Below are 25,981 nucleotides of genomic sequence, written 5' to 3'. Positions count from 1 at the left end.
TACAGCCGGAGAGCCATCTGGAAATGGAAGCCTTCGAGAGAGCCTTCCCCTGATTGACAGGTCCAAAGTTCACAAAGAGTTGTGACGTCTTCCGAAAACACTTCGTGCGGTCCACGTAGAACTTCAGCGCTCTAGCTACATCCAGCGAGTGCAAAGTCCTCTCAGCCGGCGACGAAGGCGACGGGAAGAATACAGGCAACACCAAGGGTTCGTTGAGATGGAAGTCCGACGGTACCTTGGGCATGAAGGAGGGGTGCGTCCTGAGCACTACCCTCCTGTCGTGGAAAGTCAAGTACGGGGCCTTGCAGGAAAGGGCCTGGATCTCTCCCACTCGTCGTGCGGAGGTGATGGCCACAAGAAAAGCAGTTTTCCACGATAGAAACTTCAACGGAACCGAGTGCAGAGGCTCGAACGGAGGTCCCATGAGCTTGGTCAGCACCACGTTGAGCTCCCACGCCGGGGCCGGAGCCTTCACCGGCGGGAACGATCTGAACAGTCCCTTCATGAACTCTTTCACCAGGCGATGAGACCACAAGGACGTCCGCCCCGTGGTTCTGGTGTATCGGGAGATCGCAGCAAGATGAATCTTGATGGACGCGTGTGCCAGGCCAGCTTTGGCCAGCGTCAGCAGGTACGGCAGTACTTGGGGAGCAGTAATCCGTAGAGGGTTAATCTTCTGTGCGTGGCACCAGACAGAGAACCTCTTCCATTTGTGTCCGTAGCATTTAAGAGTCGAGGACGCCCTGGCCTTTGCAAGAACCTCTCTGCAGTCGGCCGGTATGTCGTATCCTCCAAACTCTAGCGCTGCAGGAGCCAGGCCTGCAAGTTCAGCGACTTCGGGTCGTGGTGGAGGATGGCGCCTCCTTCCCTGGAGAGTAGATCCGCGTCCGCCGGCAGCTTGATCGGCGGGGACGCTGACAAGTCCAGAAGGTCCGGGAACCATATCTGCCTCGGCCACGAGGGTGCGACGAGGATCATCCTGCACCGTGACCTCTTGAGCAGGTTGACTAGCCGGATTAGCAGAGGCAAGGGAGGGAACGCGTAGAGGAACAGGCCCTCCCAGGGGAACGAGAAAGCATCGCCCATGCTCCTCGTCTGGGGAAACCTGCTGGCGAACCTCCGGCACTTGGTGTTCGTCGCCGTCGCGAACAGGTCGATCTGGGGTGTGCCCCACCGTCGGAAGAGGCGATCCACCAGATCCTGCCGTAGTTCCCACTCGTGGCACGAGCGCAGCTCCCTGCTGAGTGAGTCGGCGATGGTGTTTTTTATCCCTGCCAGATGAAACGGCACCAGAAAAATCCTCCTTGGACAGCGCTGGGGACCTGGTTCCGCCCTGTTTCCTGATGTAAAACATGGTGGTGGTGTTGTCGGTGAAGATCCTCACCACCTTGCCCTTGAGGGACGGAAGGAAAGACCTGAGGGCCCAAAACACTGCACGGAGCTCCAGGACGTTGATATGCAGGGACTTCTCCGTCGGGAGCCAGAGTCCCTTTGCGTGCAGATTTTCGGTGTGCGCTCCCCACCCTTCCAGGGAGGCATCCGTAGTCACAGTCTCCTGGTGGGCTGGGGTCTGGAAGTCCATGCCCGCCGTCAGATGCGCGCGGGTGCCCCACCACCGTATCGCTCGTCGGAAGTTCTCGTCGAGCTTGATCCTTTCCTCGAAGCTGCCCGTCGTCTGGATCCAGCGCGCATCCAGGAATTCTTGCAACGGGCGCATCCGGAGCCTGCACATGGGAATGAGGTAGATGCAGGAAGACATCATCCCGAGGAGGGACTTGATGGACCTCACTTTGGCCGCGTCGGCCACCAACATCCGTTGCACCTTGCCCAAGATGGTCCTGGTCCTCTCCTCCGACGGGGAGGCCAGAAGGGACACTGTGTCGAGCCTCGCTCCCCGAAACAGTGCGACTTGCGCGGGCACCAGGTGGGATTTGGCGTAGTTCACGAAGAATCCCAGGTCCGTGAGGAGTTGGACGGTCCTTGCCGTGTGAACCACGGCGAGCTCCCTCGTCTTGGCGCGGATGAGCCAGTCGTCCAGGTAGGGGTAGACGTGGATCCCCTCGCGGCGCAGCTGCGCCGCCACCGGTGCGAGGCACTTGGTGAATACCCTGGGTGCCGACCGTAGTCCGAAGGGGAGGGCTCTGAACTGGTAATGACGCCCTTGGACCACGAACCTGAGGAATTTTCGGTGCCCCTTTAGGATGGGAATGTGGAAGTAGGCATCCTCCAAATCCAACGACGATAGGAAATCCCCTTCCTTTACCTCCAGGAGAAGTTGAGGGACGTGAAGTTCTTTCCTGGCCACGGGGGGGACGCGCGGGCACCTTCTTTGAAACTCGAGCGCGTGGCCCCGGGCCAGGGCGTCCAGCACCCAACGGTCGGTGGAGATGGACTCCCACACGCTGACGAAGCCCGCCAGCCGGCCTCCCACCGGGGTGCTCCGGTGGGGGCCCGACCCCACAGCCGGTTCAATCCTGCTTGGACGCGGCCTTGCCGCCTTGACCTCCTGGGCGACGACGGCGGGGTCCGCTAGACTTGCCTCGTCCTCTGTAGGCCTCTTGCGACGACGAGCGGGCCGCTTGACGGTAGGAAGCGAAACCGCCGCCAGAACCTCTGGAGGCGCCCTTGCCTCCGCTGCTCCGAAAGGGCGTCCGACGTTGCTGCAGAACTCCGAGGGCCCGGGCCGTCTCAGTATCCGCCTTGATGGCCTGAAGGGAATCGTCCACTGTCTTCCCAAACAGGTTGTTCCCGTCGAAGGGCATGTCCAGGACTCTGGTCTGGACGTCCTGCCGGAAGTCCGTAGCTTTGAGCCATCCACGACGTCGAAGGCAAACGCCGTTGCCCAGCTGGCGGAACCCAGTGTCGGCGATGTCCGTCGCCACGGTGATGGCGTGGTCCGAGGCCACCTCACCTTCCTGCAGGATCTCCAGGGCCTCCGCCCTCTTGTCGTCCGGCAGAAAATCCAGCAGGGGAGCTATCTTGTACCAGAGCTCCCTGTCGTAGCGAGCCACGATAGCCAAGGCGTTGGCCGCTTTAATCGTTGTCGCTGCCGACGAGATGACTCTACGTCCCATAGCATCCAATTTCTTTCCCTCGCCGTCCGGCGGGGAAGTCGATGTGGAGGCCGCACCCCCCCCCGCTTTCTTCCTGGCTGCCGCGGAGACGACGGAATCCGGGGTAGGCTGCGCCCGGAGGCACAGGGGGGCCGTGTCCGGGACCCGGTACTTTTTCTCGTACCGGTCTCTTTTAGCTGGCGTCGTGGAAGGGTTCTTGAGGAGGGAAAGGCCCTCATCCCAAATGTCGTCCAACAGAGGCACTGCGAGGACCGTCTTCCTCTTGGCCTCGCGCCGCTGATAAAGGAAGCCTTCCTTTTTCTTCTCCTCAGGGCAGAGTTGGAAAAGCTCGGAAGCCCTGGAGATCATGGAGTGGAAAGATCCGATCTCGTCGGGCGGAGAAGCCCTGGCGGGAGGCGACGACGGAATATCCTCGTCGTATGCCTCGTCGTCCGTACCCGTCGCTGCCGTGTCAGTCCCCGTATCATCCCCTCGGGTGGACGGGGAGGAGGGCTGGACGGGGCGCGACGGTTGAAAAGGAGGTGGTGGATGGATCCTTCTTTTCTTGGTAGGGGGAACACCAGAAGGTCCCGGTTCTGGATCCCCCGACGGGAGAGGTTCCTCCGTCGGTAACGGTAGTCTCGTCCTTATCTCGGAGCATAAGGACTGTATGGCCAACAAAATGGCCGCCGAGTTGTCTTGCGGCGCTGGCAGAGGGGAATCCGACGGGCGAGCAGGGGCCCCGTCGGTATCCTCGACGATGTCGTCGTCGTCGTCACCTGCGTCGGGGTCCATTCCGACGGGCTGGCCTTCTTCCACGCCTAGGCCGTGGCTTAAGACCTCGATCAGCTCCTCTTCTGAGGTTGAGGCCGAATCTACGACGACGCCCTGCCCCCCCTTCTTCTTCCCCACGGAGGGTTTCACGGGGGTCCTATCGATGGGCACAAAAGAAGACTCCCTCCGAGGAGGCAGGGAGATTCTGGGCCCCGAGGTCGCCACCACTGGCGCAGCCTCCACAGGCTGAGCCAGGGCCGCCGCGACCGTTTCGATAGAGGGCTTGGTCGGATGGATCAAGGCCTTCACCACCTTAGGTGCGCTCACCGCCTTATCCTTGAGGGAGGGGGCACTGCCACGCTCCTCCTCTGCCTTAGAGCTCGACCGGGGTCTCTCCAGGAGTTTCGCCGGGTGCTCGGCCTTCCTCTTACCCGACCCAGAGCGTTGGCTCGTGGTTGATGGTGCCGGGGAGGGTGCGCCCTGCCTGGCGCCCGTAGAGCCCGACCGTTCGGCGCTCCCGGTGCCAGCGGACTCGCGGTGCTTAGCCTTATGTTGGGCCCCCGTCGCCGGGGCGCCCTCAAAGGTCTTAGAAGACCGCTCGGATTTCTTCTTCTTCTCGCCAGACGGGCTCTTACCCTCCAGCCAGTTGGCGAGACGTTGATGGCGGTCCTTCATGGTCCGTTCCGACATGTTGCCGCAAAACGCACAGTCCTTCTCCACGTGCGTCTTGTCCTCATGAAGGCAGTAAAGGCAGAAAGAGTGTTCGTCCTCCTTAAAGACGTTCTGCAGCTGGCATCCAGGGCAGACCCTGAACAGCTTTCCGGGCGTCGAGCTTCCCTTCTCCTGGGCCATCTCCGAGACCGGGCCTGAGAAGCTTCTGGAGTCCTCCGAAGTGTAGCTCGACGAAATCTTCACCCTTGAGGGGCGCAGACGAATCCGACACGGGTCCCCGTTGATCGGATGTAGGATCGGTGGAGCTTGAGGCTCTTTTGACCGAAAGAATCGAGTTTTTGTGAAAAAGCGCGAAACAATAGCACTAACGCTCGAGAGCAATAGCACGAGGATCCCAACACATGAACGTGCGGTAAAAATCTGAAGATGGCTGCCAGAGGCGGTGCTTAGGTAGAGGGCAGTCATTGGCTGTGGTCAGTATGACGCAGAGACCAGTGATTGGTTATTACTACGAAAGACAGATCAGAAACGAAACTGATACTGGTTTTTTCTTTACCGAGGATTCCCAGCCTGACGACGGGGAATATTCATGAGCATGTGAATCCATGCCAGACCCCATGCTGGAGAACCATAATTTGCTCAAGAGGAGCCGGTAGCTGGATTTTCGGGGGACACAGGAGTGAGAGCAACTAAATCTGTCCTACTCTGACCAGAATTGGAGAAAATATTTTTGAAGGGCACCCTAGCAGAGAGAAGACGGAGTATCCATCCCATAACAATTCTGGACAATCCAGTCGGGCTTAGGAAACCTGTAACCCAGGAAAATATCTTGAGTAACCAGGTCAAGGGAAAACTGGCTGTCGTGGGACAGATGCAATACCCCAAGCCTTCTATTCTGATATCCCTGCTCTAAACATTTGCAACCATAGAGGACCCAGAATACTTTTTGGAGAATCTCAAGTGTATGGCCAAAGTGGCTCATTGAGAGGAGACTTGCTGGTCCTAAAAATGTCCTCTTTGTTGACCAGGGAGATAAAGACCTCTTCGCAAGTACTTAATGCAGACAATCAAATTCACTATGAAACATTGAGAGATACCATGCTAGAGTGCTTTGGGTACGACCTCTAGTTCCACCAATGACAACTAAGAGAGATGAGAAAGCTGTCCACTGAAACACATCAGCAAATTATGTACTTAATAAAAGCCCAGCTGGAGAAATGGTTGGGAAAACAGGCAACTGTAAAAAGTAAAGGAATTACACATTCTGGAGCTGTTTCTTTTTAATCTCCTACCCTCCTATTTAGAGAGGCTGGTGCAACAACTAACCCAGCTAAATGTGAATCAGGCTATTCAGCCAGCTTCCTGCTTCCAGCGGGACCAGCAACGGTGGCCTTTAGGCCAGGATGTCGTCCATAAGAAATAACTTTTCTCACCACTTGGCAGGAAGGGGGCAGCACTCCAAGAAAAAGTATCAGCAAAGGTCTGGAGATTTAACAAACATTTCCAGCAAATTCAAGCCCAATCTAACACAGACCGAATGCTGTGGAAATAAAGCCCTAAAGACTTTGCCTGCCAGAAAGGAGCCATTGAGCTAGCCAATTCTCCTCAACAGGTATTATATCCCGGAGAAGAAGAGTGAGAGTGGGCCGATGTGCGGACCAAAGAAGAATGTGAAGCCCACTTTATGGTTTACAGCCAGGACATGTTGGCTCTGGGTGAGAATCATGGGATCTATTAGCACTGAATGGAGATAGATGGGAAGATTACCTAGGCATTATTAGATTTTGGGAGTTGACAGCAGCGGTGTGCGCCAACCGGGTTTATTCAGAAGTATTCACCTGCATTTTTAGGGATGAGGAAGTCTACCCAACGGCCGAAGTACATCTTACAGTTCATAGAAACCACTGAACAATTTGATGGCTATAATGCAAGGACTAGCTGAACCTGTGGTACTAGGAACTGACTCACTGAAGTTTCAAACATAGTCTTAGCAGTCCCAGCAAGAAGACGCACTAGGTATTAATGAGGAAAGAAGCCTATCAGAACAATCGGGTGACTACAGCGGATAGTTGTGAGTGACCTATTGATTTCAATAAGCCAGGTTCCAAATCCTCTCTATGCCAGCCATCTAACCCATTATGATCAGAGGAGGATTGAGGTCAAAGTTGGACGTCATGTAAAATAATATAAAACTCAAGAACACGGAGCGTGCAGAATGTCTCTCCATGCTTGCATAGAAGCCAAACTCCTTTCGGATTCCCCAGCAGGAGGGGAGGCTCGGCCACAGCTATACGGCAGCTATGAAAGAAGCATCCGGGTATAACAGGATGGCAACAGGACCTGTGTAACTTATTTAACTCATTGTTGGTTACAGGGTCCGGAGATCTGGTGGAGAGTTTCCATCTTCACAAAGATAGGGAAATGAGGGTCAGCCATCCAAATATAGACCTATCTCACTTCTAGACTGCAATAGCAAGACATTTGGCCAGATCTCGAGCTGGCTGGATGAAGTTCCAGTCCTTTCTCCTGCCGAGGGAGGTTTCAGTAATGGGACAAGAATCATTGAACAAGGGCTTAAGTTACTTTTGCTGAGGGCCAAATATGCATACCTTTATAAAGTTAGCCCATTTTTTAAGTGCATTATATACCAGAAAGTAGCCAGAAGATGCAGGCAGCGAAGAATACATTGTGTACAGCACTAATGGGACTCTAGCATTATGGTATTGGAAGACCTGGCACAGAAGCAAATCAGCAAGGTGGCAACCTTAAGACCAGACCTAGTCTGGGCCAAAGGATGGCCCTCAGTTGTGACTCTTGCCATTCCATGATTTTCTGAATAATTTCCAATGTTGTACCTTGAGCAGGTAAACCCCTCTCAGTACACATCTTTCTCAAATTTTCGGATTTAGAAGCATTTAAGGTTATAAAGGCACTTGTTTCCATTATATAAGATAGGTCTATCACCTTTATAGTTATCACTACAAAGTCACTATGTGTCCTGGATAGGAATAACTTGAAATGCCTTCACTAGTGTGCAACACTGGATACCTTCAGTCCTATCCCACCACTGTACACCAATTTGTTAAAATGGATTTCTTAACTCTGACCTGGTGGGCAGAGGTTCAGGAGGCCAGCCTAGTTTCTTGGAACAGGGTAACCTTCTGGGCAAGCCAGACCAATCAAGGTAACTGGGCGGCGGTCAAGATAAGGTCTCAGGAGGGGTGAGGGTGACTGAAAGACCTCCATGAGCACACAGGGTAAAGGACACTTACAAATCACTCTTAGTCAGGTGTAGATATATTAAAAATACATATACATTTATTTCATGGCGTTGGAGTTTCAACACACAAATGAAATCACAGTAATACTATTAAGCCAACACAATCCTATCTAAATACATATATACAAGGCCATTGGGGTCTAAAGGGTTAATGCACGAAAGGAGTCCACAACCTAAAAGGGGAAGGAAACAGGCAGTGCAAATAGTCTTTAGCCCCTTCTGCATCCAACACACTCCTAATTAAGAGGCAGTCCAATCCCTAGGAATAGTGGAGCCTAATGCTCAAATGTACAAGCAATGCCACCACACGCTGTAGTTTAAATGGGCAAAATGGGGTCTCTTCAAGGGTCTGTAGCAACTCAGAAAGGTGGGTGAGGTGATGAAGAATAGGTTCCCACTATTCGAGCAGGGTCTCCACTTGAAGGTCAAGTCCAAGAGTTGGGAATAGTTTGCTAATTCGCACTAGAAGTAGAAAGGAGAGGGGCCCCCAGGAGCCACTTGTGCATAAAAATGGATGAAGGCACTAGGGGCCACTGGGTAGGGTTGCGATTACTCAACGAACACCGGCGCACTCCGGAATAAACTTCGGCAGTCGAGTCCACTTTCGGTTGCACGTTCAAGAGCAGCAATTTAACAGCTCTGCTGCTTTCAGCAGTGAAGATACAGTGATGATTCCCAAACGGGACAGTGGCGATTTCTCTGCTCCTGGTGGATGGATCAGGCCAGTTTCACTGCAGCAGGCTTCAGGGGCAAGAGGGGCACAAATGCAGCACAACTGCAAAGTTCGTCACCACGGCTGGGCGACACGGTAACCGCGTATGCTCCGGTTCTGGCGCACTCGTCGCACTTCAGATCTGGGCACGCCAAGTGTACGAAATTCAGTGTGAGGGTGCCGTGAACACAGAGCTAGCGATATACCAAGTTTCGAGGGTCTCCTCAAAACGGTGGCGGTATCAGGGCAAAGGGTCTGTGTAAGCTGGTCAGCCCACTGGTTGGCCCAGGGACGCTTCCGAGAAGGCTTACTTGCCGGTTTTGATGAAGGTGCCGAGAATAGTTGGTCCCACTATTCCAATGGGTCGAAGCGTCTTTGCAGAACTTCTAGGATGACCAGATGCAGAGGGGTGCCACGAGATCAGGGTGCCAAACCTTCCAGTGGGTCACCAGCGGTTCCTCGACTCGGCTTCTTAGTTTCAGGATACTTGGATCCTATCCTTCGTTCAGTGAGAACTCCAGAGATCAACATGCTATGGGTGTTTGGGGCCTTCTCTTATACAGAATCTCCTTCGCGCCAAAATAAAGAGGAACCAATGGGAGATCTGCTCACATACAGGCATACCATACACGGACCAATCATGGACCACGGTGGTCCCAGGCATTCACAGCACTCCAGACTCTGGCAGCCAGGATGTGTATTGGAACCAGACGCTCCAGCCCACATCCTGGAGGCACACACACATGGCATGCAGAAGCCGGCGAAAGCTTGGCATTTCGCGGGAGAATTCATGCCCAAATAAGGACTGACCCAGGTAGGATCGAACTGAGGAAGGTGAAGGGGCAATATGGCCAAAGGACAGGACAAAGAACCTCGTGGCATGGCCATTTTGGAGCCAGGCCACCTATTCGTGCCAAACATGATAATAGCGGTTTACCTGGTAGGAAAGGGTTAAAAATATACGAAATGATAAGCTGCCACCAGCCCTGTCCAAGGCACATCCGCACTTCTCCTAAACAATCCTTGGAGAGTATCTAGGGCCATGGGAAATTACTAATAGACCCATGTGTACTGTACTGGAAGGTACATTGTACACTTGTTACATGTTGCAGAAAAGTTGCAACATTGGACAGGACTAAGGGAAACAAAGTCTCCCAGTACTGATTGTCTTAAGGGCATGTCCGTTTCCTCATAAGAATATGGTGTTAAACATCAGCAAAAACTTAGGGGGTGTACAAAACTGGAGGAAATCTTTCCTAACACTGGCCAGTAATTAGGAATATATTCCCTGCTATCTAAAGGGTTAAGCTTCACACCAGTAGTTCCTGATGTGATGGCATGCTGATTGTTCATTAGTTGGGAGGCTCCGCACTCTGTGGCATGGGTCTGGCAGGAGATGGCAGCATAGTATATCCAGGGGAGCAGGAAAGGAGCCATTGTATCAGAATGACTGCAAGGCTGACAGTGGACTGGACCATTGAATGTGAGAACCTGTGACAGGACAGGGCAGCAGGAGCAGTCTGTGGAGAGAAGGTGTGAGGCAGTGTACGGGATCAGACACTTTTCAGGTGAGTGATGCTGTGTGTCGCTGACCGTGGGGTCTTCCTTAGTGGTATAAAGAAGGAAGAGAGTGGACTTATGATAGATCTTACGGTGCAGGGAAGCATTTGCAAGATGGAAGGGAGGAAGTTAGCTGCTTAATCTAAGGTGTTTTATTCAGGTGTACACTGGTTTATGAGAGGAGGGGGAGGGTTACCCCCTCAGGCAGCTAACAAGAACCCTCCAGCTTAATATTCACTTAGTCTTTCAATGCTGAAATTAATCATTTGATAATATTATGTCCTGGAAAGAGTCACTCTACAGGTAATCCAGATTTAGAACCCATTTTAAACTAACTATCCGGAGTACCTTGACAGGTCCCAGGTGAATTAACAGGGATCATGACCTTTGGGACCAATATATGTATCACAAATAAGGCAAAGACTGTAATGAACAGCTTGTATGCAACCATACAATACTCTGTCCTCGCCATCCCTCATAAAGGAGGAAGCGCTGCCACATTCTGGAGGAGCACATCACCGAAAGCGTTGGAGTAGTGCCCTTTCATTAATCGTATCCTCGGGCCCACCTTTCCTCCTCCACAGGACGGTAGCCACCAGCATCTGCTCAGTTAGCCTCATCGTCCGCTTCTCCTGCGACGGCCACTATTCCTTCTCCTCTCGACTCTCCTCCTCCTGCCGTACATGGGTGCCTTCACCATCCTCCTGCCCTCAATCCACATCATGATCCACCTCCTGATATCATCCTGCCCCTCATCTGCTCTATCTCCTGCCCTGCATCCACCTCTTCCTGTTTCCCCTCCTCCTTGTGTTCCACGGATCGGCCAGCGGAGGTCCCTCTTCTTTCTGCCCACATGCACCTTTTTAGATTCCCCACTCTACAACTCTTCCATCTAAGTATCCTCATTTTCCACCTCCTGCTGACCCTCCAGCTCCTCTTTCTTTTGTCCTGCATCTGCAAACACTCGCGTCACCTCCCAAATCAATTGAGAGACCCACCCTAATGACTGCGCGCAACTGTTCTGTGCCTACTACACCCTTTCCAACTGCTCCTCTCGCTATTCCTCTGCATCCCTTTGTGGATCTTTACATCGATCATCAGAGAATGCTTCCACATCTATGTCCCTGCTCAGGGTGTCTGCCTAAATATCTAAAGAACTGTGCACGCAGGACTACGTGTACTCTAACTGCCACCTCTTCCTCCTCATCCAAAAAGGATGTCCTCTCAAAGAGGTACACGTGCCCCTTTTCTTTGTTCATGGCAACAAGTGTGGGTGGCACTAAGGAAAAGATTTGGGAAGAAGGAGAAAAGGTAAGTGAAAGGAATTCCGAAAACAAGCATGAAGAGCGTCTAAAGGCTGCAACAAAGCAGAATTCAAAATAAAACAGGAAATGAAATGTTGAAAAAGGCGCACAAAACTTCTTTCATTGGCTAAAGCTAAATCTCGCCTGGTGTGTCCTAGTGTTGATGAGCCTTCGTCCTCTTGTGGGCTGGGTCGTTTATCGGGTCTCCAAGGCAACCCAGAAATGCTAGGCCTCTGATGGGCCGGATTAATATCTACCAGAGGTTCGACAGATCTGGTTGAGCTGCCGAAGTACGGCCCACATGCTGAAGGTCTCCAACAAGGATCCCGCAAGATCTCACGCAACCACTTAATGCCGCATACATTACACAATTCATCCCAGAAGACCAATCAGGCAGAAATCCTTCCCACTCACTGTGCTGTCCCCGATTGGTCAGCTGTGTAGTGCCCGGGGAAACAGAAGGGCATGGTGTTGTGGGTTTGCAGGGGGTGGCCAACGCGTAAAAGGGAGCAAGACATATTCCCCCCCACTTGAACAAGCCCTGCATTCCATGAAATCATCTGGTTGCCTTGGTAGCATACCCTCAAATCAAACCTCTGGTTCATAGGTACAGAGTATGTGACGGCTGCAGCTGTCAAGCAAACAGTACTAAAGTTATACAGCGTTTCTTAACATAGATATGTAGTTTGATAGCATTTGAATACACTATGGACAGCTATGCCGTAGGGGGCATGCTAGGTACTGCAGGGGTCACATAGGAGTTGCTGGAATGATCTCCATATATTTGTTCAGAAGGCACAGTTACTTTCATTGCTCATCTGTCAAGAGTCCAGATTTACTTGTGTGTTGAATAATTCATATACATGCATCTTCTGCCAGAAAGATTCACCTTAAAACACAGGGTCCATGTGATAATGTCACAGTGAAAAAGTGGCCAGGCAGGTGACTTTTTTTCCCCTAGCCCCTAAAATTCTTTCCCCAAATATTCTAGGAGGGGTATAGTTGGATATTACTACCTCCATTCCTAAAATGATAGGGGAAAGGGTTTGATTGTCTGGACGGTGCACTTTTAGGGAAATGTCGCCACCTTGTGGCCATTTTACTGGATACCAAGAAACAGAACGTGTCTGCATGATTTCGCTTCATGACTCTTTTATTCCGACCTGCCAGATGAACTTCACTTTTGCTGAGTCATGCAGGCTTAAATGGAGGTTCAAGATCATCTCTTGGCTGAACGTCGCAGCTCCCGAAAACCTGTCAATCTGCTCCAGGTCCTGCGTGAGTCCCGCCTTTAGAGCGGCCATTATGAACAACGTAAAACTGCAATTCCTAAAATTCAAAGGGAAGATGGCTGAAAAGGAACCCAATATGAGTCTGATGGCAGAAGGCGGTGGGGTGTGGGATGTGGAGGAGGGGGCTCCTACCATCCGGCGTCGTCGTTTCAACTTATATCAGGCGTTTGCAGCTTGTCCCATTAGAAAGGCAGCATTGCATGCCTTATGCTAGTTAACTTCGCGGCCATCTCTTCTAACGTCCATCTATTTTCCTTGCGATGCATATCCAATGAAGCCGGGCTAAATGAGAATGGATGAGCATGTTTGATTCTGACATTTACTCAGCACCCACTCTAACTGTGAGGCAATCAGGGCGCCAGGCAGATTAACTTTAGTGTTTGCACATCGTGTCTTTGGCTTCGTCTGTAAACAGTGAGATTCGGTTCCCCTTTCTTCTTGCATTAGATTTTCTCTGTACCGTTCTGAGAACACACAATTCTGCACAAGGGACATGAGACGATGCATCCTAGTTTAATTTTAGGGCCTGATCACAAGTTGGGCCGTATCCCGGCTAGGGTACCACCCAACATTATGAACGTTCGCACCCACCGGTCGGCGTATTACCACCAGATCACGGGCTGGGTGCTAAGTCCCCATTCCCAATGGGGAATTTTTGGTGCAATTACCGTGTGGGAATACCGCCGGCGGTAATTGCGCCTACAAATTGGCATTTTCTCTTTGCGTTTACCCCCAGCTCTGAGCTCTTTCCCCAAATAGTCTAAGATTTGTGTGGAAAAATTCCACCAGAATTGGAAAATTTCACCAGGATTGTTCAAACTTCTGGAATATTTGGTGAAAGCATTTTAGGGATCAGGAACAATAAATTAATCTACCTGGTGATTTTTTCCAGGCAAAATTATCACATTTTAAGCACGGACGCGGGGATCGAACCTGTGTTGCTTCGTGTAGTCTTGTTTCGACGGCGAGCACGTTGCCGCTGAGCTATCGTCCTGGGACATGGAACCCGCAGGAGTTGTCCTGGGGCTAGGAAGGAAGGCCCCACCCATAAATAGCGATTTCCACTAGAATGGGGGGGATTGCGGAAGGGGCTGCCTTCCTGCACTAAGGTGCGATGGACGCGTCCGAGGTATCATCCATCATGTATCTGTGGGCAGAGAGTGACTTACTTTGGGTCCTTAAAATGTCATCTTACGGAGGTATATGCACTATTTAGGTTTATGCACATTTCAAACTTTCCCGAATAACCCTTCAGGGTGTCCTTGCTCATCAGTATGCTTGCCTGATAGAGAGAGAAGCACACTTCGGGCCTCTGAAATGTCATCTTATAATGTTTTGTGGGCTATTGCAATTTTCAAATGTTTGATGAAAAACTTGATTTAATTTTCTTCCCGAGACATGGGAATCCTAGCTAATTTAAAATCCTACTGGTACAGTAAAAACATTCCTGGGTCGAAAGCTTTAAACATGATTTCCGTGCCTGCTCTATACTTTAATATCATTAACAGCCCTTTATCTGTTCATAGCATGTCACATCTTTCCATAATATCACATGTTGTCTCAAAAAGCAAGGGGAAAGTACAAGCCAGTGTGAGTGTCCACTTCATATCTGTTGGAGAGTTTGTTTTTCCGTGACTGGGAAGTAGAAGAAAGAATGTATTTCTGTTTGTCAAATGTACTCTATTTGCATGCGTGTGAGACTCATGGCGACATCCACATACATACCACGGAGCACTCTGATCTAGAGAAGAATGAAGAGGCTGTTTCCCTCTCTTGGGAGGTGGTGGAAATGTGTTGTTGGTCACCAAAAGAAGCCCATTTATGTCTGCGAGAGGAAGATGGTGACAGCCAGAAACTACAGGACCCTGCGACTGTGACACACCCCGAGAGAGAAAGAGCCATTAGTCGGAAACAGGATATTAAGCCACAACACTTCTTCACCGATATGCAAGCTCAGACCACTAGGGCCATTTTGCCTATGGCAAGAACAATAAAGCAGGCCTGTGTTCAATGGAAGTTAACACTGATTACAATGTAAAGCATAAAACAAGCTGAAGGAGATCCCTGTTGGTGTGGTTTGGGGGGAGGTGTGCAGGGAGGGTGCTGATGCATGTAGCCTTAGCATGTCTGTCGACTTAACAACTATATGTGAAAAAGTCAAACAACATTGGAAAGTTGTGTTTCCTGCCTTGCCTCCCATCTCCTTCCTATCTGTAGTCCTAGGGCAATGGCTTGGGTTGGTGATAAAGTACCAACTATGAAACAAAACTAAAACAAAGTATAATTACTCCTACTGGGAGCACCTTTTAAACCCTTCACTTTCTGCCAGCATATGAAAATATTTACTAAATTAGGGGAGTAAACATTGTACACTCTTCCACAAAGCTAAACACTGTTCCAATACACACACAGACACACACACACACACACACAGAACCTCACCACAAAACCCATTCACATTGACACTAGTTCAAAACATATCTAGAATTATAATGCTTCACTCTTCTGGATATTACTCCTCCACTCTGCTTACATTCCACTCCATCACATTCACCCAACACTCTAGTCCCCTACTTCACAACACTCCTCGTTTACACTGTACCTACACACATCTTCTCCTTACTACTCCACCATGTGCCTCAACATTCCTCTTGCCAGGGCTGTTGCAAGGTTTGTAAAAGATGTGCTAATGTTGTGACTGTCGTGACTCAGGGCTAGCTGGCCTTTTGGTTGTAGCCCTGAGCTTCTATCCAGGGCTAAAACCAAAAGAACTGGGGCTATAGCCCCCTCAGCCTCACCCCCAAGCAACACATCTGCCTCTTGCATAATGATCCAACCAAGCAAGCAATGCCTCCAAATTACTTTTATACGTAACATTCTCATCACACTAATCCACTATGTGAAAGATTTTCCCATCCTCCACTAGTGATCGCTTCTCCATGCTACTCCATTAGATGACTCCACTACTTCACTACACAATTCCCTATTGACCACAATAATCTTCATCATATCCACACATTTATTCATAATACTAAACTATCCCAAAAGTCCATGATTACACACTCCTCTTTGATATGAATCCACACTACTCCATGACAATTCTCCTTTGTGATATTTGTCCACACGTCTGCACACTAAAAGTCACAATCATCCAAACCTCTCTAACACGATCCTTCTCGACACAACTCCAAGATTTCTTATCATAAACAACTTTGCCACCACGTTTCACAATCTTCAGCCGAGAACTGCAAAACACTGCTCAACACTACTCCACTAGCATTCATTGGCCACAGATATATATGGTGCTCACCCAAAACTAAGTAACATTAATACATACTTCTCTCCATCAATTCTGCTCAAGAGTTCTTGCTTCAACTACCTCTTCATGCACCTCACACATGCTATGACATGCACCCAATAACAAAATCACTCACACTACCTGACCACACTTCTTCACATTCATTGACAACACTACGCCAGAAAACTACTCAGTCATGCTCTGCAATTCCCCTGCCCAATATTGCTTCTTGCAACTCTCCGACCCTCCACGTTACTTGCAGATTAGACCCACACACTACCAGATGCGTCTTTACTATAGTATCCCATGACAATTCTTAGCTCTACTCTAGTGGTACTGAGTGTTACAATCTATCAAACAAATGTGAAAGATTAAACTTTGGAAAAATGTTTTTGGTATTTTTTTATTGTGCATTTGGTTAAACAAAAACCTTTCAGCACAAAATATAATATCAATGAAACATACAAAGGCACATTTAAAAAGACACATATAAATAAAATCAATATTGTTAATCATCTAGGATACAATTCATGACTAAAAGACCAAAACAACAAAGTTCATGACACAATAAAACTATCAATTTGTTAATAATATATCAAAGAAAGCACATAGCAAATTTCATTGTAAAACAATACAACAAAATTAAGATCATATAAACAAACCTCTCAATATAAAATATCAATGAGAGTAAAAAGATGTTATGAGTTACATACAAAATAGAATAAGTTACCACCATCTGTGTTATTACAGTCCAATCACTCTTTGTTTACATTTAACATGCACATACAAGAGACATATATAGGGGAGGATAAAGTGCCTTTATAGTATTAAAGTGGCTACACATAAAATGTATAGAAACCTCCCAGCCACGCATTTATAGCCCAGAAAAGCTAGAGAGCTTTCTCTATAATATGTATTAATTAAGTATGGTTAAAGAGATTTGGGGCTTCCTTGCAAACATAAAAGGATGCTACAATGACCACTACAGAATCGGCCTTGTAGACACTACTCCAAAACTGGTAGGTCGCAATGAAATCAGAAGTGGAGATGAAGTCAGAGTATCCCTTCAAATATAAATGCCTTAGTTTCGGGCAGCCAGTAAAATATGTTGGGGAGTCTCGACTTTTCATGGCACATCCGGCATAGTCTATTGTTATACAGTATTTTCATACATCTCCCTATATGCTCTTGAGTAGGCCAAATGTTAAAAAGTAGGTATGTCATAAACTTTCTTAATTGTACTGAACACAACTTGAAAAAGTACATGGTAGTTGAGGTCTAAAACTTTGGGTGCTATACGAGTTATTCATTTAGTTAAACTGTTCAGATGAATCTATATCCCAACCTATTATTTTCTTTTTCAGAACCATGTTGTTATTAGGCAAGTTCACAAGATGCTCTACTAAATGGCCCAAACCATTCAAATAGGTTGAAACACTTGAACTTGCTCGTTCTGAATGCTCACAAGACCTAGTAGGTCTGCCTCTACCTCTCACTGTTGTATTTGCTTTTCATTCCCATGATCCCTCCCTGTTGCCCTGTGAGCGTTTCGAAACACAATTTACTTGATGTGTAAGTGTGTTAATGCACAATAAACAAACAAATACACTGTTGAAATTAATTCATGTGAAAACGGATTATACTGACTAAAAGAAAGTTGTTTCGCAAACAACCGCAACAAACTGTCTGAATGCAAATGAGGCGATACCATAAAAGAAAAGCTTTAAATGCTGCAACAATCATTGCGTACGCAGAGACGCGAGACCTAGCTCACATCTTAAGGCCTCCACAGGGACACAAGATGGAACACCTAGAATGGAGCGCAATATTTTAGCTTCCAATTTTTCAAGCCACAGAACCTTAGTCTCGTGGAGCACCGCTAAGCCATACAGTATATCAGGTATTATACTAGTTTTGTAAATGGTAAGGGGTCGCTCCATGTTGTAGCCTCCTCTTTGTCTAATAAACTTTGTTATCATGGCCCATTTTCTCATTACTTTAGGACCAATAAAGTCATGATGGCTGTTCCTATCTGCGTGAGAGCTAATAATATTTTCAAGATCTATATACCACTTGACTATTTCCAGTGGTTTGTCTGAGATGGCCCAATTAAAAGAGGTTTTATTTTTTCTGCCACCTATGATGACAATTTTTGTTTTTGAAGTATTCATTTTGAGATAATTTGCTTCTGCAAAGGTGGGAAGAGCAGCAATAGAATGTTGTAGGTCAACCGCTTCATAGTCAAGTAGAACAATATCGTCCGCATAGTCAAGCAAGATGTACGTGATTATTTTGTATATGAAAATCTCGAATTCGAAAAATGACAAATTTGAAATGCCTGTATCAAACTAATCATGTGCATCCCCCCCACTCTCCACCCCCTACAATCAAAACTTACCTCTGTGGCTCACTTACCTGCTGTTCCTCTCCACGACTTTTTCCCTGCAACGCGAGTTCCGCCTCCACATTGAGAGGCTGAAATTCTGCTGTAGGGTGCTTTTTTAACTGCTTTATTTGTCCCCCGCTTTCCTTTTAATGGAAGCAGGGGACACTCCCACCATCACCAAATTCCATTAATGTTGATTAAGGAGAGCGGGGGACCCCACTGCAACCCGTGCTCCCCTTACTCAACATTTTTGTTTACGTTATTTTTTACAGTGCCAAATTCAGCATTTTCTCCTGTTTGTTTTTTTCTCGACTTTTTCTCCATATACCAGCCAAGCCATGGGACAATGGCACCGCCGAAGGAGGGCGGAGGTTCTGAGCTCATCAAATCTCTACAACGATATCTGCAAGATAAAGATTAAAAAGTATAGGTGCAAGGACACAGCCTTGTTTAAGGCTGTTAATAAAAATGTGGTTTGTCACAGCGCCTTGTTGATTGATTTGGACAATACCTGACATATAACAATACAAGGCAATCAAAGGGGAAAACATCTGGATACACTACTATGCATCCCTATGGTATAATGCAGGTCTACAGATAGCTAATAAAACTTTGAGTTGGCAAAGCCGGATCAAAAAAGGTATACTGATGTCTGGGAAGGTGGTTGTTATGGGGATGTAAAGGTTCTTTTGACGGAACGGCAGGGAATGCTAGGTGATCCCATGCAAGAGACCCGAGGTCTGTGAGGTTGTCCACTCTCTTCCATGTGCAGTCTCAATGTAGATGAGACTAATGCCAATGGATGACTCGCATAAGGAAGCGTGGGAAAAACTTTGCCAGGCTTGGGTGGAGGAACTGGGTCTGGACATTCCGAGTGAAGAATGGGAGAGCCTGCATACTGTAGGTGGGCAATCGAAAATGGATTTGGAACTAAGGTATATTAGGCAAAGGGTTCTATGTAGATTGTATTGGACCCCTGCTCGAATGGCCAAACTAGGACTATTAGATAATGTCTGTTGGGGGTGTGGTCTTCAGGAGGGTACCTTATTTCATATGCTATGGACATGCTCAAGGGTATCCGCCTTTTGGAGTGAAGTCCTGAATAGATTGGATATTATAGTGAGGACTCGCTACCACGTACATGTTATTTGACGATTTTGTTATCAAGCAAGGAGAGAGAAGATAAGGCCAAAGCAAGAACGGAATGGATCAACAGGATATTGGTAATAGCGACTAAACAAATATTAAAAGTTTGGAAATCAAGAAAAAAGCCAAATGTGGAAGATTGGCTGTTAGATGTCCGTACTTGTCTTGCTATGAGAAAGTGATGTTAATGAAACAGAAGCGAGAGGAGCATAATCTTCGAACATGGGGTTCTTTTAATGAATTATATAGTTGATACGCATTAGCCACGTTATTTATTCTCTATATGATGTAATTAGGGGATTGTTGTGATTTCTAAGTAGTGTTTTGTGTTGGGTTTATTGTTGTATTGTCTGTTGTAGTTGGTTTTTAGAATTTTACGGTGGAATAGAGATTTGTAGTAGTTTATTAAGGACTTGTTTTTATGTATCTTAACATTGTTATATTTGATTGTTTGATTCATTTATGCATTTTGTAATCTGAGTACAAATGCCCGAAGTTATAGATATGTTGATGTCACCTTTCTCTTGTACAGCTTATTCTGAAATAATAAATAAAATGATTCGTAAAAAATTATAAAACACTATAAAAAAAAGTATCCATTCCCCCATTGGCTTAACTTATTCCAAAGAAGGGGCAGAGAGACTGAATCGAACGCTTTGGCAAAATCAATAAAGCATAAATATAACTTTTTGTGTCTTCGGCCTTTAGTCCCGGCTATAGCATAGTAAAGGGCTGTTGCGTGCCGTGCCTTTTACGTTAGCCAGTCTTTAGTTTATGGATTAGACCATTACTCTCTGCCCATTTATTGGTCTTTTATAATATAATGGTGCAGAAGGTTTGTTGGCTTGTATCTAACATGGCCAAAAGCCAGTAGTTGTTGGTATCACTGGGGTCCCCTTTCTTAAAAACGGGGACCAGAATTGAATTGCGCCAGCTATCAGGAATCTTACTTGTGGTTAATATAACCTTAAACATCTTCTCCAATAACAAGGCCTGGATTGTCCTTCATGACAGCATTAGGTATGCCAACCGGGCCAGTCGCATGAGAGCTCTTAGGTGTCCTGATGTCTACTAATCTGTCATCGACAGTGAAACATGTAGAATCATTATTCACAATGGATTAAAAGGAATTATCTGAAACCTTGATGTCATCATCATAGTAAAGATCGCCAATCGCTTTACACCATGCACTTTCAGATAGGGGATTTAAATCATGTAAAGTTTATCCAACCGTATAATGTCTGATTTGTGTCCAACATTTTTTGCTGTCATGGCTTTGAAGTAATCTATATAGAAACTATATAGTTATCTATATAGAATCTATATAGAAATTTCCAGCGAGCATTAGTAGTAGAATACGTGTAGGCCCTAAGCCAATTCTTATAGCTAGTTGATAGCCGGGACAATTGTCTGTTCTTTTCACTGATGTACATTTTCTTTAATATAGAGTTCTTTTGTACAGAGATAAGCTCTATTTATAATCAAACAAAATGTTATTCGAGGGATTAAAGCAATTATTCCATGATATAGGACAGAAAGATTTCCCCAAGATTGCCATCATACCTTTGAGGCTCAAATTATTATTTAGCAACCAACCTTCAAGGGACAAAGAATGAACGTCCATATATCTGTTCAGTCGTGTAATATTAGCCGTCAACCAAATAATCGTATTACCAGAATTATTGATAGCAATTTCGGCATCAATATATTTACTCTCTCTCGTATAGTCCAATCTTAACAGCCACAAAAGTATCGAATGATCGCTGACCCCAGACTCCATTATATCCAAGTGACTACACTGGTACCATAGTTTTGTGTCAATGAAGACATAATCAAGGGATGAAAATGATTTACCATTCGTCCAGGTAGTACGGGGTAAGTTATTTGCTTTTTCCTTATTGTTGAGGCAAATTAGATGAACTTACAAACTGTCAGCAGGCAGAGTCTCCTTCTGTAAAAGCGTCACTGGTGCCCAAGGCAATATCAAGTGTATTAGTATCATTGTGAGCTGCTAGTCTAGTGCATAGATGTGGGTCATTCAGATCTCCTGAAATTATGGCATTATTTCCATTGCCAGTGTTGTACCAGTTTGTTAATAATTTGTCAACAATCGTCTGAATACACTTAGTCACCAAGCCATCAGGGGGTTCATAAATGCTCACAATTAATATACGTGAGGCTAGATTCTTTACGTCATGCACTACAGCTGCCATCACGTGTGGAGAATAGATAAAGAAACTGGTTTAATTTCAAATTGGACGTGAGCACCAATGGCTAGGCCCTCACTAGGTGGCACCTTGATATTCTGGCATAATACATAAAAGTCATCTATATTAAATGGCTTGATAGCCCATGTCTCTTGCAGTAAGAAAATTTCACAAGTTGTAATATGCACACAACCACACGGATGGAATAGAAAAAACCTATAGCCCTTGGTGTTCCAGCACAGCCACCGGATGTTCTTTTTGGGTTGAAGGTGCATATTAGTATTGCCCTGCAAGATGTCAGGGACCCAGTGTGCGATTTCCTTTTGCATCCTGGCTGCACTTTCTCATTGTGGTATAGAAGACAGTGGTTCTTTCCGTTGCCGTAGCAGCTTGTGACACGAAATGGTTTGTATCGGCCTCCGAATAATAACAGTTTGCGTTAGATGGGAAGCTAGTCACTTGCTTTCTGCATACTGTTAACTGGAAACCTAGTGATTTCACTTCCATAACCCATCTACTCCAGAGTGAGGCAACCACAGGTCTTGCAAATTCCGCAGGTGCCCTATTAGTAGGGCTGTCAGATTTCGGGAGCTCTACATGTAGTATATCTTCGGTGCTAATTGCACAAAGGCAACACTTGAAAATGATTAGTATGGAGAGGTAATGCAGTTGCAGAAGGGAAAAAGGGGGTGCCAGGCCTACCGATAAGGGGTATATCGGCCACTTTTACTCTCTAAAAACAGGCAAATACTGCCAAGAAATAAAACTAGGGAGTACAAATATTCCCAACAAAAAAAAGGAAAGACACTTATGACCTTGTACCCTGCTTTCACCCAAACAGCTCCATGGACCTTGTGACCCTGCTTTAACCTCAACAGCTCCATGGATCTGTTGGACCAGTTGTGCATGTAGAACAAGAGGAGGAAACTGTTATTAATACTGCCTGATTGGAAGAAGTAAACAAGCATAGTTGAATGTGCATGAATAACTAGGTCTATAGAAAGCATTATTATAATGTATTCCAGTCAAAACATTTTTACTTGCTTTTAAAATACTCCCATTGGGAAATGGACATACATTTTTACTCCCCCTCCCCCCCCCCACAAAAAAGATGTACTCCCAACTTTAAAAAATAGGGAGTAAATTACTCCCACTTCAAAATCTTATCTGGAGCACTGGGGGTGCCAAATAGTTGTATTGTTAAGAAAGAAACAGTGTAAAGTTAAAATTTTGGGGGGAAAAAGGAGGATAAAAGAGGGCAGCTGAAGGAAAAGCAACTTCCCCACTACATAACAAAAGTAATTGCACCAATAAGATAAACATTTTCTTACTTAAATATTCAAGATTAAAAACATAGCAATACAGATCATATAAAAATGTGTATCTACAAACTTTAATGTTCCGGATTTAATGCTCATAATTTGGTGTTTAAAACTTTAAGCTTTGAAAGTAATATCTGACTGTAGAATTTGTTGTGATATTTGTTTAATAAAAATATAGTTTGCAATAACCTCGATTTGGATATTAAGATAATTAACTGTATCGTCTTTGGACCGCCAGCACCTATGGCAGAGTTAAACCTGTGAGCGTGGCCTGTGATACTATAGGTGTACCAATGTATACTTCCAATATGTCCTTTCATTGACTCTACCTGAAGCCACACACTAGCACATTATAGAGCTCAGATTCAGCATGTTTATCCTCCAGTCACTCTCTTATGCCTTCCCTCACAGACCAGGAGCATGGAATGGTGTGTTAGAGAAGTGTACTGGAGTAGGGGTGTACAGAAGAGGAGAGGAAGTGAGTTTCAAAGTGTGGTAGGTTGGTGTTGATTATTGTGGATTAGTAGACTGATGGCAGCGTGTTGTAGAACAGCGTCTAATAACATAGATGAGGAATGTGAGGAGACACATTGATGAGTGTGATAGAGTAATTTGGTCATTCAATGCTAAAGAGAGGGTGTATTAGTACCATCAATCAATGTGGGTTGCGGCGCTGTGGATGAGTGGAGTTGAAGAGAAGACACGTGTCGGAGAAATCTCGGGATGCAGTGTGGTGAGTGGTTCAAGATGGAGTATTGTATAGCAGTGTGGAGAAGCCCTTGAGCACACCACTTTATTACACATCTGCATTAATGCATTAACATCACAATGAAGCTGGAGGCTCGAATACATTTAATTGTCCTCCAGTTATTTCCAGAAACAACACAGGTTTACAAAGATGGAAAGTATTGTTTTTGTCTCTAAGTGGAAGAATTAGGGCATTGAATTGAAGTCTTTGGCGAAACTCATATATTTGGCCCAGATGATACCAATGCACCCTCGGACAGCAGTGTATTGAAAAAATTGTGTACATGCGCATTATAAATGCCATATCATATCATAACTACAGCTCTACATCCAGGCTAAGGACGGTCCGTGATGGAAATCAGTAGAACCTGCTCTACTGCATTCTTCCGAGCCAGAAGAGATTATGGGGCTGTCTCACAATAAAATCCCAACATTAATTCAATCTCACCGCATTGTGGGAAAGCCAACAAAATGGTGGCATGTGGCCCTTAAATGTACATCAGTTGATATGAAGATAATTCCACCATGGCTCTCAATAAGAGCCGTGTTAATTGTAGTGGATAAAATGTATGACCACTTTAGGCAGTCAAGGGATTGGTGCAATGTCATTCTTGCAAGCCTCAATGAGGTTTATCGTCCCTAATCCTTTCATGGGTAACAGATGGGGCCTTGCTGTGGAGTATAGAATGGGGGTAACGAATAAAACAATTGATAAACCCATGTATTGAGGTGAGGTTGAAATATATCACGAACAAGAAACATTTCAGAGGCTCCACATCTTTGTCCTACTCTTTATCCCATGGACCACAGAATACACAAAGGAGCTCCAACGCTGTGGTCTGATGATCTGATATTGAAACAAGGGATATATTGTCTTTTGGGGATCTCGTGGCCTCAGTATCATATAATCTAAATAATAAAGTTATGCAATTCAATGTGATACATATTGTTTGTTACACATCTGCTAAATTATTTGCTATGGGCCTTGTAAAGTCATTAGATTCCCGGAGGTGTTGTGGGCTGATAGGAACGTTGGGACATATGTTTTGCACATGCTCTCTGATAAAGAATGTTTGTAATACTCCGATTCATAAAATCCTTTTCCTTTTTGAAAACGTTGTCAATTACCCACAGATGCCTTACCAAAGTAGCAACTCCATATTTTGAGCATCTCTGCTCTGAAGGCCTCCAACTCGGCAGGAGTGGATATTTTAGTTGGGCAAGATACCCTTTCAGGGAAAACGTCCAACAATGAAGTCGAAGAAGGCGGCCTATGGTGCTTTCTCTTAGACTCCTTCGAGGACAATGAGTGGTGAGAGCCATTCCTGGACCTTGACCGCTTAACCTTGTTACTCCGAGGAGAGTCGGCGGTCGACTCGTCGGTCGAAGGTTTTTTGGCCGGGGTAAGAGATTCAACCTACCTTCAATTTCCCCTTTTGTCCTTCAAGGCCTTTCCTGTCATCGACTGGCACTTTGAGCAGCCCGAGGTGTTATGGTCTACCGCGAGGCACCACAAACATATACGATGTGGATCGGTCAATTACATTTCTGACCCACAATCTCAACACTTTTTTAACCCGGTCTTCGGGGTTGTCAGTGTTGACAAAGAAGACACGAGAGTGAAGAAGTGCGCCGTATTTCTCGAAGCAAAGCTATCGTTGAAAAACAGAACTAAAACCAACCGGTCCTGCGTGGTCTATATAGGCCTTTGATGACATCATCCTTGAGACAGAGGCCTTCGAGGGACATCGGGTCGACACCATTGACGCAAAGTGCCCTCTGAAAAAAATATTCCGAAGCAGCTGAAGCTGGGTATCGAATATCAAAGATGAGGAATACATGGGAGGACACAATCCATTCGAAATATGTTTTGCTCATGTTCTCTGATGAAGAAAGTTTGTAATACACTGATTCATAAAATCCTTTTCCTTTTCAAAACTTTGTCAATCACCTACAGATGCCTTACCAAAGTTGCAACTCCATCCCTCTCAGCAAAGATCCAGAGAGTTCAATCCTCCAGACCAACCAGGTTGGCTCATGCACACAGAATTACCCAACTAATCTTCAAAAGAGCTACAGCTGGAGGCTCAAGATTCACAACGATTGCTGCAAAACATTGGAATGCACTGCCACCAGCAGTGCGAGCTGAACAATCCTACTGGGCCTTTAGAAGAGCACGAAAAACGTGGCTCTTTCCATAATATCAACTGGAAAGAATACGTCTACGC

The 25,981-nt window shown here is 46.4% G+C and overlaps 1 protein-coding gene across 1 annotated transcript in view; it reads right to left on the bottom strand.

Moving 5' to 3' along the window:
- LOC138514462 (uncharacterized) overlaps positions 1 to 25,981 on the bottom strand; it is a 791,313-nt gene that overhangs the window by 465,040 nt on the left and 300,292 nt on the right. The window lies entirely within an intron of this gene.

The sequence above is a fragment of the Ambystoma mexicanum genome, chromosome 12, assembly GCF_040938575.1.
Source record: "Ambystoma mexicanum isolate Mex_15411 chromosome 12, UKY_AmexF1_1, whole genome shotgun sequence".
Lineage (NCBI taxonomy): Eukaryota > Metazoa > Chordata > Amphibia > Caudata > Ambystomatidae > Ambystoma > Ambystoma mexicanum.
The sequence above is the reverse complement of the archived record's forward strand: the minus strand, read 5'-3'. Positions and strand labels throughout refer to the sequence as shown.